Source organism: Pieris rapae, chromosome 9 (genome assembly GCF_905147795.1).
Source record: "Pieris rapae chromosome 9, ilPieRapa1.1, whole genome shotgun sequence".
NCBI lineage: Eukaryota > Metazoa > Arthropoda > Insecta > Lepidoptera > Pieridae > Pieris > Pieris rapae.
Genome location: NC_059517.1, coordinates 1550741 through 1569854, shown reverse-complemented (window position 1 = coordinate 1569854; position 19114 = coordinate 1550741). Strand labels below are relative to the sequence as shown.

The following is a 19114-nucleotide window of genomic DNA, read 5'->3' as shown; positions in this document are numbered from 1 at the left end:
TACTGTTTTTTTGAGGTTTCTAATGTGATGTCGTAAATAATTACATTTTTTCCGCTTACATTGCAAACGCAGGCTGAACCCTACGAGTTTTATCAAAATAATGTACTAAGTATTGTACACATGAAAAGGTCTACAGAAAAGTCCGTGATGTATATGTCTATCTCTTATGGATAACCCACAATAACTTTTTTTGTCATTTACTTTTTACGACAAATAATGGCAAATTTTCTAAGCTATTTTAACTAATACAGCATTAATCCCGCACCAATTAAATACCTTGAATACATTGTTAATTTAATATAGATCTATACAGCCCATTACAGCTTATTTAGCAGCGATCGAACGCGTATATTATCGGAGCTTTCCAGCGCCGGAAATAACAATAAGTACATAATAAAAACCTGCTTTTCATCAGTATTGCACCCGTGCGAAGCTGGAGCGGGTCACTAGTTTTACTTAATAGAAGAAGTTAACTAGGTACCTCGGCAAGTGTCAAAATCAGGTGCATATTTATTTGTGAGTGTACTAACTATCCATCAGTCAAAACGTGTATGATGAAAACTTTATATGATGTTTGAAAACCGACATAAAACACATTTTTAATTGAACAATAAACCACTGCAGTATTTGCTGCGTCAGCGAAGTCTTTTAATAAAATTCGCTTTTTGACGTATAGGAAATAATGTCAATTGTCATAGCTTCAACTCTCATGAGCCGTGATTGAAATTAACCGCATTTAATCATGGAATTTATATTAACTTTTTAAAATTGAATTTGTTTTTATTGAAGTATTCGTGGTGCAGAGCATTGTTGGTCTAGTGGCTTCAAAGTGCGACTCTCATACCCTGAGGTCGTAGGCTTGATCCCCGGCTGTGCACCAGTGGACTTTCTATCTATGTGCGCATTTACATTCACTAGAACGGTAAAAAAACCTAAACCTGACTGTAGTGCTGTAGATTTATTTTTGGTGCGGTGTGTATTGTTAAAGATTATTATATATGTTTTGGATTACGCAGATTCTAATACCGGCGATGATATTTCGAATTGCGAGATCGAACATAATAATTTATGAAACAAATAAAATCGTAATATAATTAGAAACCAGAAATGATTTAATAAAAGGGATAGCGGGGAAAGATTGAAAATGGTGGCGAGTATACGAGACAAGAGGAAGAATTTTGAGTAGGCCGCTCTGTCGGAGGTACTAATGTTTAACATAATCACATAGCCTTAATGCAATCCTGAATATGCAGTACTCAAATAAAGGCTATTTTTTAAATAGAATAATCTGTACATTTGTAGTGAATAATTATAAAATGTGCTCTATGTACATATTAAGAATTTTTAGCTTTACTTACTGTATCTAGTTTGTTCTGTTATGTATACGTAGTTATATGTGAAAGTACAGTTTAAAATTTAATTAAAAACAGGGTCAATAAAGCCACAACGCACGTGATGGCATTTTTATAGGGTGGATGGAAGCTTAAATGTACTCGTATTAAGCTTATAAGTGACAATATTACACATCAAGATAAAGGTTAAGACAGCTGATATAATTTAATGTGAAGTTTGCGATTACTGTTTTTATATATACTATAGATAGTATTATCTATAGTACCTATTTAGATATTAGAATAACTCATGAAATATTGCGCAACAAATATATGTTCCGAAATCCTAAAAATTTATTTTGGTATGAAAGATTTCGAACATTCTATTCATTAGAATTTACAAATCCTACTTAAAACCTTCATTCGGAATTGCTTCATTTTATAGCGCATTTCCTGTTAAATACATAGTAAAAACATCATTTTGATGATGTAGTTTTATTGTATTGTTTGTTCTGTTGATTGAATATATACGAGTCATCTTGTATTTGGATCCTTATATATACGACACAATATAATTTATTACATTCAAATGTTCTTAGTTCAAATTTTAAAATAGTTGAGTTCGAAATTCGATTTATAATAGGTGAATACTTGTACGTGTTAAGATTGAATTAGATTTCCTTTGTAAATAAAAAGCGATAAAACATACCTATAGTAAAGTTATATAAAAGTGAGCTTAAATAAGCCCCCACGACGATAACTTCTGCCACCCTTTTGTTCTATAAACGACACATCTGTCGGCTTCACCGCACAATTTGTGTGCTATTGAAATTTATTCTACGAACACTGCTCTGGCAAGCATGTCTAAGTTACTGCTTTCAATGTCCATATATTGTGGAAAGTCCTATTTTATAATCTTTTATGTTGCAAGGCCAGTAATAGAAAATATATTTTTTTACCGTTAGGAATTACTTTTAAATAACGACTTTCATGTACAAGAAACGATGAAAAACATAGTATTGTCTTATATTAAAATAGCTTAGAGTCGCACGTAGAAACCACTAAACCAACACTACTCTGCAATTCACTGCTACATCCATAATTATTTCTTAAATATTTTTTTATGTAACAGGAGGTAAATTGATGATTTTGAATTTGATTTGATTTGATTAACTAACGTCTCTGAGTGAGGCTGTTAGCAATATATATTCAAGTGTTACTTTATAGACATTTAAACGAGGCATAGAACTAAAAGGTTCTATTAGTATTAATTAGCTCGCAATTAGTAGAACCTTATTAAATGTGAAATTCGAGTCAAGTCTAATTGCAGTTGGAATGACTTTAATATTGCATTTGCCATTCGTAATGGTGTTAAAATGCAAGAATGTTCATTAAATTTTAGTTTTGAGAACTAATAACTAAATATATTATAATTATTACATATGAATTATATACCAAAGGATTGTGTGTCCTGGATCAGTCCCTTACTGACTGAATCGGTTAACTTATTTTACATACTGTCCAGTATCAGTGGATTCTTGGCGAAATAAAAAAGTGTTATGTGGGTTTTGCGTTCATATACATATATACATATGTCTGACCTACTGACAAAGCCTTGTTTTGAATAATAACTCCAATGCATGGCTGTGTGACTGTCTAAGCCCCATATCGACATTCTTACCATGGACTTGGAAAATGTTTCTGTATAGCAAAACGCTGTGGTCGAACCGGATTCTTCTTAAGACCATCTTAAAATCGTGAGTCACTAAATTTGGTGTAACCAATAGCCGATAGTATTTATTTGATATAATTGATAGATAACTAAGCATAACTTGACAATTTTAAAATACTTTTAGTGTGTGTAAATATAGCTTAGTAAAATCCTTTGACTTGTATTTAAACCAAAAAGTAATTGAAAACAATCAACTTAAAACTATCTACATAAAACTTCTAAAAATAAATGTAGATTTTATAGAAATGAATTTTTTCAGACATTAACTTCTGTGCAATAAAACAAAGTAAACATTCGAGTTGCATTGACATCGTAAAACCACGCCTAAAACCTTAAAACCACGAAGAATATTCTTTGCATTGTGGAATTGTATGCAAGTGAAATTCTATTAATAAAATGAAAACACAGATAACCAAATTATAACTATGAGACGTCGTTTTGCGTGCGACGGAATATATTAGTTTTGTCAGTTCCCACATCTAGTTTTAAACATTCTTATGTCAATATTATAAAACTAAATTCCCCAGCTGCATGTATGAACGTGCTAAACTCAATAACGGTACGGTATATGAGAACATTTTCGCCAATAGAGATAGATGGTTTCAATTTGACTGAAACGATTTTTGGGTCTCATATCTTGTGTTCGTATCGATCGTACGTAATCCACGCGGGCGAAATTGTAAAATCTCGCTAAAAACTTCAATAAATTTATTTAGTGGATGAACTGAGTATTATTGTTTATTATTTAGAAATGATTAACCGCGAGAGACAACAATAATTATTAACGTAAAGAACCGTTAGCCTTGACGCCTTAAACTTTAATAAGTGCCGTTGAATCTGCTGAGATTTCTTCTCTTTATTTAATAATTATAAGGCATCATCATCATCAGGCACATCGTGGATATGCCTAACGAGATCCTTAAGCTTAAACTAAGGTCGATACTAAGGTAGATAGATCATGATCAAGATAGATCATCACGGTTCTTGTCATGTTTAGGTAAGCTTCACAAATTTTAGCTTAAGCAGTATAAAGGGCACCTAACTATTGAAGTGTTATTAAATATCCATCAAAATATATAAATATATTATAACTAGAATATATAGAACTAGGTAAGTTAAAATATAACAAAATTGCTAAATTTAAAAAGCAGAATATTAGAACTTTCGAGCTAAAGTGAAATCGTAATATAATAAAATAAAATATCATTGCATTTAGTTTCATGAAATATTTCGCACAGAATATCTCTAGAGAGCACGTGAAATGTGTTTTAATATAACGCTTGAAATTTGAATGTAACTTAATCGTGGTATTAAAAGTATTTAACATTTCGTAGCGCATTAAGGCAGCTGTTATTTTTGACGTTTTGTTCTATCTTTGAATTCCAGTTCCAATTTTAAAATAATTTTGAAAAAGGAAGTACTGGAACCTTTACTTTAACTAAATTTCGAGGTGATTTGTTGAAAAGTTCATGCACATATTCTGTGGTAATATTCCGAGTACGTAATGAGTAATATGATTCATGAATATTACAGTAATATGTCCCTTCGTTCTATGGACAGTAGTTTGACAATAGCTTAAACATATTTTAATTGAAGAATAGTCTATGATAATTTAAATCATATTTTATAACATAATTATCATTGTTATATGGAATAAGAATCGTCTACGCCGTAGATACTACGGCGATGCTTATTGCCTCAGCTACATATATTAGATTTCAGATTTCAGTTACTATGACATTTTCAACAGAAGTAGGCAAAGTAAGTTAATAAAACAATATTCTCTGCATAGCTTTTAGCTGTTAGCAATTTTCTTGACGTGACAACTCATAACACGTCTTGTCGGCGAATTTTTTGCCCCCATTAAGCAATAAATCTTACCCTTTATAGTATGAGTCACAAGTATGATATAAACGAAAAACTAATCCGAATTTCAATTTCCTTCATAATACGGACATTTTATGGAGCACTGAGGTTAGATTGTATTTATGATTAATTTTCTCGATCGGAAATAGATGCTTAGCGGCAATAATGGCTTTTAAAAGTACAAGCAATACATATAATATACTTATACTATACTATACGTATGAGATATTATTATTATTTATATTTTAATTTTATCTTCGAGAGTCAATATATAGGTTCTTCCATTGAAATACACGATTTTTTTTCCATAAGATTTGCTTAAAACTTTTTATATTTTTAAAGTATTAGTGGGTGGTAAAATAGTCCATGTGTAATGTGTATAGTACAGCGCCTTTTATCGATTTTCCCGTACTTTATTAGTTTTTAAGAACCAGAAGAGAACCTGCAACGCCAATGGAGGCTTGCGGTTGTTGTCGACGTTACTTAGGAATTAAGCTTTTGTGTGGGTAGTTGCAAGGTAATTGAATCTAGAACATACACTATGTGGGTGAAAACCAAGCCAATATACTTACTATTTTTTTACAGTCGGTACATTCAATGTTTAACGCGAGCCTATTTAAGCTAAGCATTTTTGGAATTTTACAAGCGTTTAATTTTAATACTAAAGCGACCAAAAAAGGTAAAACTCAAAGCCTTAGCCAAACTGTATTAAAGCCAAATTTATTTTCTAAACCGACCGTGTATTAAAAAGAGTGATGTTTGCACATCAAAGTGCGGTGTCGTGTTATCCATTACTAAACTGTAACATATCTAACGAAAATATATGAGTCACTCTATTTTTGTTTAGTATGTGAAAGATGAACTGAAATTTAAATCACTATAATATAGTTTTCACCGATGTTTTATGTGGTTCATTTATTTCATAATTTCACAGCTAATATTAATTATATTACAATAAAATATAATACATATGCTTGAAGTCACCGGTACTATTTACGAGCCGCCTACACAATCTTTTCTCAGGGACAGAGGGGAAAATATCGAAGTTGGAGAAAGACTCTTATTTGAGCCATTTATTATTTTTCGCAAATATATTGCATTAGCAAACAAATTTTATGAGTAAGATTCCCTATAAACTATTTCTATAAAATTCGAATTTTGAATTATTGGCAGAATATTGGATGTTTCTGTTTTTAAAAATGTATGTTCTTAAATGTTCCTGTTTTTAAAAATGTTTGTTCTTAAATGTTTCTGTTTTTAAATTTTTTAACTAAGGGTGAGTTCAATCATTTACAGATTAACTTAAAAACTTGAGATACAACAAATTTTAAATTTATTTAGCCCCATAAAATTGTATTGTTTACCGAGGCTGTCTTATCATTCTACGAGTTTTCCAATGATTGCTTTCCCGAGTTTTCTAATTAATTGTCAACTTGATTTACGCTTATCATTTCATAGAAAATTGAAATCAATATTAATGGAGAATATTGTACTAATAGTCATTATAATACATATTCTAATTCATACTAGCGGCTTATCCCGGTTTCACACGTCAGATTATAATATTTGAAAACGAATAATTGGTCCTGTACAACTCTTTATAATGTTAGTATATAAAATAATGCTATTACCTTATTTTATTATATATTAATTTGTTAAATAAAAACAGGATAAAACTGAACTAATAAATAGTCACGTAGGCGATCATAAATTCATTTTATATTAACCCCATGGGCAATCAATTTTTTCTTCCAATTATGAAGGAAATTTTCGTAAATTTTTTGTTTAAGCTCACTAGTCTGCTATAACACCTACACTGGATAATCTCCTACACTCGTAAACACCTTGTTTTTAATTAAAGTGAATTAAACGGATTATGTTTCTTTTAAGAAGTAATCACATACAATACATGATAAATGTATCCGTTAAAAATATCAACTTTAAAGGCAAATTTGGCAACGTCTCGCAATATTTAAAAGACAATTTTCAAAGAAAAATAAGAGCGATGTTTATCGTTGAAATATCTGACGGGCGAGGTTAATTGGAATAAACATTTAAGGAATAATTTTCAACCCTCAAATGGTTTAGGCTTTTTTGGTCGCGAATGAAATACCCTTATAATTTTATTAGGTACGTCCTTTTAGTTCCTGTGTTGACATATTATTTAAGAAGCTTAATTGTATCAAAAATGTCCATTCCTAATCCGTTTATAAATTAAATAAACACGATTAATTTCCCCTTCCTTCTCTTCTACTTCTAATGCTCATTAAACGTCAATCAATCAATAGATGATTAATATAAAACGATAGATGTGTGTGTGTGTACGGTGCGTTTCGCTTGATTGTGATTGGTCAACTGCATTTCTCGTCACTTTAGCAACACGCATGACCGTTTCACCAATCAAACAAAACGCATCGCCACTGTCTTCTATTTTCCTAAACACCAAGTATTATTATATCTCGATAATCAAGTGCTGTGGAATATTTAAGGTTAAAAAAATAGTTATCATTTCTCGCAAGAAATCTTACGTTTAAAAGCTTCAACTAAGTGTACCAATGCAGAGTACGCTTATGTTAATTTGTTTAATTTATGCAAAGTGTGCGAACTTTATAAGACACCACTCATAAAGAGATTACGAAACGGTTATTACAGAAGAGTGCTGAAAATAACGTTAAATGTATGCGAAATCCGCTTACAGTACTTACCATAACATCGTGAGAATAACAATATGATAAGCTTACAAACTTGGAGTAAAATCTCATTTAGAAAATAAATACGCGGTTGGCGTTTTTATTTTCCATCATGTTTCAGAAATAGATTCGAATTCGAAGATCTGTTCATGTCTTGTAATTATTTATAATGACAGTACCGTATAAGGCATATTATGTGGAATTTATAACTTACATAAATACTATGATAAACATATTATATATAACTAATAACTTATATACATTTAAAAGATATATGCCCAGTATTAGTGATATTCTGGTATAATGACTACTGTACATTTGTTTTCAAAATCTTTTCTGTCTGTAATTAACACTTATTTGTAAAAGATTACTTTAAGACTGCCATGTCTTACAAACAATTGATAACCAAGCACCACTGATTACCTATTTTCTTCAAAGAAAAAATAGTAGTAAGTATATAGTTTATACAACCTTTTAACAAAACTTGAATGTGGTTACTTTCTAGGCATCCCAACATTCCATTTGTCCCTTACAGAAGAATGTGTTTTGGCTGAAACTAAGATATCCATCGAGCATTCTGATAAACATGCTGTCTGGATATCCATAGTTGCGCCCGTCACATTTTGAAACCGATTTTCATTTAGTTTTTATAATTTAATTGTTTTGTTCAATTTTATATTCCTATGTTATATAAGGTTTGTCATATTAAAACTTGTATTTTAGATTTCTTGTACCAATGTATGAGTGTGCCGAGTGTTGACAAGCTTTTATAAATAAACAAATACTATCTCACATACAATAATTATTTGGATTATTTTAATAGCCGGTGCGTTCAATGCAGCTATTACGTTAAACATTGGGAATTGTATTTATTTTAAAAAGTAATTTTTTTTATTCGGACGTGACGGTGACACCATACACGCAAAATTTTTACATGAATATCTTAATCTACATGAATTGTCAATTTCGTATCGCCTAGAGGCAACATGAACGCCCCCTCGGCATTCAATTAAACTTCGAGTGACTAAATATATTTAAATCAAGCTAAATTATGCTATACTAAATCCATGTTTTAAAATAAATATTATTTTCTTGAATGTTTGAAAATGGAGGTGTGTTGTCAAATAGAGGTTCTATAAGCAATTTGGGTTTCGATTATATTGACCACAAGATGGGGCAATGCGTTAGCTCTAGTAAATATCACCTACTTCTTAATATAATATGACAGGTGAAGATATGCTTTTGTTTATATCACAAAGGCATAGCAAGAATAGCAGAGCTCAGGAAATTCTTGTTGAATTTTGGCAAACTATCGCTATTTTACCTGTACCTTTTACGTATAAAGGAAAAATATATTTAAAAATAGAATGTTTAAGAGTGTAACTGGCGTAAAAGCTTCAACAACAAAAATGTCTCGTGTTCTCCTTAATTATTGTCGAAAAACCCTGCCCAAAAAGACTCCAATAACAGGCTTAATTAACAAATGGGTCATTCACTAGTAATTAAACGGAAACTGCTAAATTTAACACTACAAACACTTTAATTTTCAACTTGTTCTTAAATTTCATTATTTTCGAGATATTTTACAAACCCGACTGTTTAACTGATTGCAAAAAAAGGTTTGGATTTGTATGTTTTAGTTTTGATTTTATGTAGCACCAGAAAAATGCGTAGCCAGCCTTTTAAACATTGGTATATTTTTTCTTGAGGGAACCTAATTTGAATTGTTGATATATGTATGTAGGTGATATTCTTGAATAATAAGTTTATGTTATTAACAAAATTATCATCTATTGTGTATAATTTTTAGTGGTTTCTAATTTCCGTAGATGTTTGTTTGCTAACAAATTTCCCGGATACTAAATAGCAGTTCAAAGATTCATTAAAATCAGGTAGTTGGTAGTTTTTGAAATATCCACACATCTCTGTAGGAATGTTATTTGATTAATAAGTTTTATTTATTTAAGACTAAAGACTTGATACATCATCTAGAAATATGTAGCACAACAAATATTACCAATGCAAATTTGTCTGTGTTTATAGTTGCAATAGTATCTCTAATATCATCTCATCTTAATGAGAATTCGGGGTATTATTGTTAAAAGTATGCAAATTGAATTAAGTATGAGTAAAAGACACTGCTCTATATATTAAGCTAATAACTATTTACTTACAAAGACAGTAATCTTTTCCCTTCATATTATTAGTATAGAATAGAAAAAAATCGATTAACGTCATTATGTTTTGTATAATGTTGTGTAAAAAAATAATACGATGCCAATGTTCTATCAACAGAATGATTCAAATAAAAATCTTTTTAGGTCTGGGCATCAGATTTCTGTATATGTTTTATGATTAGTCCTGAATATAATGAGCAAGTATCAGCCTCCTGTGCCTGACACAAGACTTTTTGGGTCTAATGCAAGCCTGTTTTTACGATATATTCCTTCACCGTTCGAGCGAATATGGCCATAGAAATAAAATTCATGATGCACAGCCATAGTTCGAACCTATGACCTGAGGAATGAGAGTCTCGCGCTGAAGCTACGAGGCCAACACTAAATTTGTCCTTCGAAATAACCTCTGTAGTGACCAACCTAGGTAGGAGTACAGGCACCTCTAATGCTAATTTTTCGCTTATACAACAGAATTAACGCAATATATTCAGAGCTTCACAAATTCGATAGTATTCTCATACATATAAAAACCATTGTTCTAATAGATATCTAATCGTAATAGGCGAATAAGTATTTTTAAATTATTGAGCAAAATTTATAATAAGTGATTGAAAACTTCTAATATATATTCATAAGTTTTGGAAATATCATTTTCATCATAGTTGTGTTTTAGACTACATTGCAAGAAAATGTATTTTATATGATGTGGTGAACATTCATTCATAAATAAATATATATTTCGTATTCCCTTTACTATAATATTTTGGGTATTAAATACAGAAAGTCACAAATGTTGCAGAGCCCTCGGGACACCAGAGGGAATTAAAATTGGTGATTCAAGCAAATATCGTCCGAAATTCTCCCGAGTTACTATGGAATACTTATGAAAATGTATTTATAATTTTTGATTACATCAATAACAATATGTATATATATAATTACATCATTTGTTCTTCTATTTCAATACATGATTATTTTTAAGTTAATTAAAGTTAGTTAATTAAGTTAGCAGGAACAAGTTTTGTAGTATTACTTTAAGATGGCAGAATGAAAATTTGGTATTATATATTTACATACCATCCCTGCACATGACCCAAAAGAAACAAGCTACAGTATGGCAAAAAACATTTCAATAATCGTCTTGAAACAGAAAAATTTACCAATTGAGTTCTATCGTACAGGTTTTCTCATTATTCTGTAACGAGTTGTTATGCGGCAATAAGTGTCAAAATGCCTACTCTCGAACCCATATCAGAAAGGCCAAACAAAGACAGCTTACAATTGACAGCTCCAATAATAGATGGTTGACATTGAAATTTATATGAAAAATCTACAGTCAATGCTTTATTTGCTTAATATTCATTTTTTTATATCATAGCGGGCAAATGAACCTACGGGACGCCCGCAAAAGGCAGTCAACGCAGACCATGGAGACCCAATTGTAGAGAGTGCGTTTACGTTCATTGGATATATTTTTATATATTTAGATACATGTTACCTATATTATATGTTTTTTTATCATAATAATATTTGAAAGAAAATAATAAACTAATTTATGATAGCTATGCTTATAATGTGTCAACTTATTTTTATTTAAAACTAAATTTATCACTTAAAATAATTCAAGTTTTTATTTAAAATTATAAGTGTCCCGCTGTTAAGTGTCAACGGAGTGACAGAAGTTAACATGATTACTGCCACTCATAGTGTAAGACATACAGGTGTCATACGTAGAGACTATCCTACCCTTAGTTTCCCAGGAGAGATATACATATGTATTAACAAAAAAAAATGTCAAATTTATTTCGAAATCACTATGAATGTTCCTTAATTATAATTATTTATAGAAAATAACCCGTATCAAAGATGTACGTAGTGTTACATAAAGTTAAAATACTACGTAACATAAAAAATATATATCATTTTGGACCAAAATCATTTTCATTTATGATAAAAATCTACCCATAATAAATTAAAAAGTTATTTTACCTGAACAAAATCCGAACAGAAAATTGTATTAAAATTCGCCATGACGGATCTTTTGTTAATGGTTGTTTCCGCGATGTAATCCGAACTTTGAAAGGAATTACAACTTTTGTGAGATGCTAATATTTTTTAACAATTGACTACACCTGAGGTGGGCGATAAGAATATGTTCAATGTGATTTGTATTCGAAGAGGTTTATGCAAAGCATTCGAAATTCCTTCGGGGTTTGTACTATCAGCAACATAGGAAAATATTAGTAGTCAAATATTTGGAATATGCTTTTTCTATTTACGAAAATGATATCATAATAAAAGACTTGACAGTGAAATAGATTAAAGTGATCGACATTTTAGCTAATAGTGATGGGCAAAATTCATGGCAACGGGCTGGTAGATGGAAGAAGTTGGGGCAGATGTGAACGGAGAGAGTGAACCGGCATCATATTCGATGAATAGCTTTATAGACTAGCGCAAGATACCTCGCAATTCAAGTTGTTAACAGCCTTTAGTACTGAAGTTGCACTTGAAAAATAATTAGTTTAACAGAATTGTATAATTTATGCTTCTGTATGATTCATTCTTCTTAATTTTTGAGAGAAAGGTCTGACTAGAGATCTAAGTTTCCTAAGCAACATCGGTTTAAGAGGGATTTGTCGACGGAAAAGTAAAATTTATTTTATCTTATTAGAGCAATCCCTATGCAGAAACTTAATCATTCACAGTTGTTTTGTAACATCAACGATTTTGCTGACAGTACATACATCGCGTCGATTTCTTCTTAGCTGCTAGAACCGCTTCTACGAATAATGAAATCTCAATAATACCTTACATTATAAATGTTACAGTGACTTTTCCTGCTACCTAAATATTTAAGGTTGTATATATTTATTTATTTATTTATTCATTCGGAAACCAAACAGAAAAATATTGTATACTATGACCCCAAAATGGGGCATGGGACGGATTCAAATGTCAATTTCATTGATCATTCTGTAAAAGTATCAGTACAATTGGATATGAATAGACAATAAAATTACATACAGATATATTGATTATTATATATTACTATTAATTAATAGTAAGTTAGTATTCCACTCAGTAAAACACACTTTCTGAGTCTGTGGTAACAGAAATAAATACATTCAATGGTAAGAGTGTGTTGTTTTTAGTATAAATAATGTCAATTGTCAAACTTAAATCGTTTACACCAAGGTAAAGTGTCAGGGAAATGGCTAATTAATTTAATATGTCATTGTCAGATAATCAACTCGAAACATCTGTTTGTTACATTGACAAATTAATAAATTATATATTAGGGAGAACCTTTAAACCGACATATACATGGTTGTTAATATGCTAACCTTTGTTTAAAAGAGTTAAAAATATTCATGACATTGTTGAGAAAGCCTATTATTTTTAATTGCATCTCAAGAGATAAATACGAATAAATACAAATATATATAATTTTACTAAATTCAGAAAATTGTTTATAAATACCGAATTTCTTTACCAATTTCTTCGTAGTACATGTAGAAATGTCAGAAACTTAATCAAGGGAGATGTGCACTTTGCACTTAAGTAATTTAAAAACATTTAACTAGATTGAACCTTAACGATTCTTAGAATTATTTGCCCTTAACTGACACGTGTATAGATCCAACTGTATAAAAACAGTTTTTATTAAATTCATGAAAATTTTGAAATTTTCGTCAATATTCTTGAAGATGCGTCGAAATTTATCTCCTTTATATATCCTTATTACTCTTGTGGTACATATTTTGAAAGTAGATAAACGAGACAAAACATTACTCATATATTTGTAGCGTTAAAGGTTAGTACGAGTAGTAGGTTCGATTTTGTGAATGATTTTTCTTAAAAAAAATTTAAAGAGTATTTCGAGTCTTCCTTTCGCCTAAAGGTAATATAGAAAGATATTTTTCTTATAATTTTTATATAAATTAGGGATGCAAAAGAAGATTATTTAATGTCGAATCGAACTGAGGACTTTTAACACTCTGAAGGGATCCCAACCATATTCTGAAGCAGGCGCTTAAATGTAACCCTCTAGGAAAGCGGAAGCGTAGCCGTCCCATACAAACCTGGCGTACAGTTCCAGATGTGGTAAAGACTTGGAGCGAGGTCATCATCTCACTTTGTTGAATATCGATCAGATTTGCTTAAGTAAGTCTAATTGAAAGTGTGTATCTCTATTCTTATTATTTTTTTATTCTCGATATTAAATCCAAAATAAAATTATTTGTAACGGTTTTTTATTAAATCGTAAACTTGAGAACGGCCTCTTGACAGAACTTGATACAGGCCCCGTGTTGGCTTAATCCGGCACTGAACAACAGAGTATATATTCATTTCTCTACAAAAAGTAATCGATCACATAACATATTAACTATTATTGTTTATTCATAAAAGTCATTGTTTCAAATTAATTTCAATCTCATATAGAAAATCCCCAATTTCACTGATGGGTTTTGTACAAACACGCTTTTCGTTTATAGTACCGCTTATCGACCTGGATTAACATGTATCTACGATGCGTAACTAGATTAATTAAAATATTCACGATAAAATATGTGATTTAGCCCACACAAGTACTATTAGAAGGTTAATATAGATTTGGATATTGACATTTTTTCCTTATATATGTAAAACTAGTCATTACCTTTAATTACATTCAATGTATGATTGTAATACAATTAATATGAAATCAAAAATCTTTATGACCAATGCATTTGCAATTACAGCATTGTTCTGTTCTGTATTTTTGTTTAATTTGTAATTCTTGTCATAGTTTTTTGATTACTTTTAATATTTGAAATTATTTCCAATACTCCAATGCAGGGTTCCACCCTATTTGTGCATTGCCCCAGGTAAGGTATTTCTAAGATTATTATGCCCGAAACATATATTTTTTTATGTAAACATGGAATTGTTCACTTAAGTTAAATGATAGGTATTTGGAAGAAATTACTAGTAAAACAGTTCATTTGAAACTATTACAAAATTAATATATTACTTCATAAGTCATTTTGTTAATACTACGATGCTGTACAGGAATCTAATGTATATAATACTATTTATAAGGCTTAGTGTCAAAGAAATCGGATCTCGTGATAATCCTCAATGCTATTCAAAGAACAGCTTAGTGGTTAAGAAAATCTTCAGTATATACATGTGTTATTATAGTATGTATATATTACATACGAAATGTCCCAAGCATATATTTGTAGGATAATATAGAATTTGGAGGCTTAAATTATTTTAACAGCAGCTGATATTATTTCTCAAGATTCGTAAAAAATGCTAATCGATGCTATCCGATACTTTATTTTTCTGGATGGTGACAGACACATTACAATTAGTAGCAAGTAAAGGCTTTACAAGAGATAGATCTTTGTGAAGAACAATTGGGGAGGCCTATGCTGAAAAGCAAGACAATCAAGAAACCGGTGTCTATTAGGAAATAATATGATAATATTTATATTTACCTTAACTAAATTTCGTTAATAAGTATAAGTAGTATATAAAGTAGAAATAAGATAACATGTAACTTTGCAAGATTGTCAATAAAGGCTGAAATTTGTCTGTTTCATTTTGTACTCAAAGTTAGAGACCAGATAATTAATTTTTCAGTCGATAATCGAAGCTAGGACTTGGGTTACGTTATTTCTAATACCTTAGAAACAAAGTTGTTGACTAAGTTTGCTGCTAAGAAATATATATGTAAGAAATATGAATAATATAAACTGAAACACACACTTGAAGAGTTTCATTTTGTTAAATATATTTTAATATAAACGCAGGAAAAAACATTTTGTTTTTTTTTCTCTGGTACATATAGATTGTTAGCAGTATGTTCGCTGACCTAATCGCTAGAACTCAGCATTTTTTAACTTTTATATACGAAGCCATAACGAAAAGTTAAAATTCTCTCTAATTATACACACGCAAAAGATGTTTACACTGACAAATGTAAAATTAAGAACATCTCTTTGACGTATATCTTTTGTTTTGATGTCTCAAAGGAACGTATCTCGTAAGAGTACACTAATTAATGTTGTTCAACACAATTAATCAAATTTTTAATTCTATATCAGACGGCCTCTAACCTAAAATTGCTCATATAATCAACTTTTTCGGAAACTGATCTATATGTTATTGAATATTTTACACTTTATGTGAAAGTAAGAACACAATTAATCTTGAAGATTTTAAAACGTTCAACTTTTATGTACCTAAAACTAAAACTATGTTATATAAACAGATTACTTCAAAAATATTATATTATAAATGACCTTATATATGCCTTCAATTTTATTAGGGAGGAACATATCATTGCGAATATCATAGTACACTTGTGGGCGTAATAGTTCTTAATATACCCGAATTCCTGTCCATCAAACCAGTCCATAACTCTATTTCTTACTGCCTACGGCTCTTTATCTACGTCATAAAAGTATGGGCAGCACAACGATACTTCACTACACAATATACCAGGGAATAAAATTTAATTATAAAATATTTAAATAATGGCACAGTTGACAAAGAAACAGCCATTTTTTTCCTACAGAATTCTCTATTTTCATTCGTAAAGAACCAGGCACCTTCTTCAATTGGGACTTTTTGGAACAAAAGTAAAGATTTTTTTAAAATAACGTGGCTAAAAGTAAAACATTGCAGCTAAGTGCACGTAAAGATGGACATTCTGTCTTGCTCTTGACCTGTTAAAGTGTTTTCTAACGAAATGTTTCACTAATGTCTTTGTTGTTGAAATATTGTAAAAGCCTTTTGACCAAAGTGTTCTTAGTTTGGTTTTATGGACAGTAAAGATTTTTTCAAAATTAAAATTAAATTGTTGTTTTATTGGTTTTTAATATTATATTCAAGTTTATAATTGTATCGTACCTAAGTTAGAACAAACAATTAAAGATGAAATAATATAATATCAAATTAATTGAATTTCGTGCCAGTCTATATAAAACATAAATGATTTGGGTATCAGAAAATTATAAAATAAGGAATACGTGCGTAAATTATCTTTCACTCGAATTCTTAACTTATAAATTTTATAACTTATGACAAATTAATAACTTTTATCCATTTCCAAGGAGAAGTTAAGAATTCAAAGATGAATCTTAATACTTTATAAAGTTGCTCGCAGAAAGATATATTATTATTTTTATACGTATTTATTAGACATATACGTATTCTTTTTTTGTTAAGAGTTGCGAAAATTAAAATTTATTAAACTGACAAAAACCGACAGCTAGCATGGTGATTATAATGGTAGAAATTGTGGGATTATCCAATTATAGGCATAATTTAGGCAATGAATGTATATTATTTGTAACTGGCCAGGTCATATTTCTAGAGTGGATGGAAGATGATTTGAAACAACAAAATAGACTGGACCTAGAGATGTATAGGACGAGAAAAGAAAAGATGGACAGATGACGTAATAGAACTCTCGGGGAAAATATAATTGAATGTTGCTCAAGACAATGAGAAATATAAAATAGGATGCTTTATATTAACTAACATATTATAATCTAACTTTTATATTAACACAACTAATACTCATTAAATGTTAACTAACCATTTTCTATGTTTTTATTAATACAGCTTTAATAATAATAATAATGAATTTGTATGTAGGTCATAGAAAACAAATTTCTTTAGTGACGGAATTTGAAGACGACTTTGATATATTCTTTTGATTTTGATTCGCTATTGCTTCATCACCAAATGGCGATTACGGCACCGGTTTACAGACAGATTTTATTTTTGATGACATTTCAGAACTTGACGCAGTTCCTTATATTATTTTCTACGATCTCTAGGTGATATTGAAAATAACTTATTTAATTATTATAAAAACCAAAAATTCGTGATTTTGATGCGTTGACAGCTTTATCATCACCAAATGGCGACGTTGAGGAGTCGATTTACACCTAGATTTTATTTTTGACGAGCTCTGTGTAATATTGAAAAGAACTTATTTAATTATTATTAATAATCATATAGCCATAAATATCGGAGTATTTAAAAAAAAAACACTTCAAATTCGTGAATCTATGTTTAGTAAATAGGGGATCCGAGATCTTTCATCTTTTTTAAGAGAATTTAGAAAACTAAGACTGAAATATTGAAAAAACTTCTTATGTTTCTGTTGCATAAAAATCATATTATGTCATTAGTGGCAACAAACTAAATAATTTACGAATTATACGTGTATATATTTAAAAATCACTTTATTTTCCATTACCCTCTAGACACCATACTATAAAATTAGTATAACAAAAGTATTCTGTAACACGTCGTAAACGCCAATCTTAATTAAAAATAAACATAGGCTCCCACTTAGGCTAATCTCATTTACATTTAATTAATAATATATTAGATACATGTAAATTATATAATTATTCGAATATATTAAGTGAAAAAATAAGAAAAAGCATTTTGTAATTTATTTCTATGATTTGGAAAGAAAGCACTGTTATTGTTTAGTTTTTATGTAGTTATATATTATGTATTTTGCAATGTATGGTAGAATTTATTAACGAATATTTTATACCCTCTTATTTTATTTATTATATATACGGGTTCAATTAATGACGTTAAAAATGTTTCTTTGCAAACACTTCTCTGTGATTAGGCTATTATTATTAAACAAAGAAAAAAGTTGTTATGAAACTGTGAATTAATTACTTAAGTTATTATTAGTTTGGGAATACGATAACTCCTATTCTAAGTTTCCTCGTAAAAGTTCTCGCGATACTGATAGTCACCACAAATTATTAAGTTTTTTGATTATCACATGATCACTATCGGCGAAAACCTGTATAAATAGCTATTGGTATAAATATTTACATCATTTTGAAACGTAAAGTAAACCGTAAGAAATAATTTTTGTTTAGATTAATACTTGAATATAAGAAAATATCTTTCACAGCTCACTTGTTCGAAGCAAAATATCGGATTTTATTCTAAGTGCCTACTTGGCCCTAACTTTTTCTACTTTATCACTTACCTAACGTAAAGTTGCGAGTGCTTCTCCAACAAGGTTCCACGCGGGCAACAAGTGTTATGCCGCCGCCCGCCCAAGCGGTTGCTTATATACTGCGCCGAGTCGCCGCCCAACGCCGTAGACCTAATCAGCGGACGGCTAACATAGTTTACATTTCAATTTCCACAGTCAAAATTAATATTTTTTATGGCCATAAATGAAAGTTATTTAGGGAATATTCTTTAATGCGTGTGTATGTTATTGATTTATTTTTTATAAATTACGGCAACTTTAAATGATTATAATTATAA

At 30.0% G+C, this 19114-nt stretch overlaps 1 protein-coding gene across 1 annotated transcript in view; it reads right to left on the bottom strand.

The window, feature by feature from the left end:
* Positions 1–18905, bottom strand: part of LOC110992593 (diuretic hormone class 2) — a 40194-nt gene extending 21289 nt beyond the window's left edge. The window contains exon 1 of the mRNA XM_022258476.2: positions 18828–18905. The gene's annotated coding sequence lies outside the window, so the exon portion shown is untranslated. The remainder of the gene's footprint in view (positions 1–18827) is intronic.
* Positions 18906–19114: the final 209 nt, after the last annotated feature.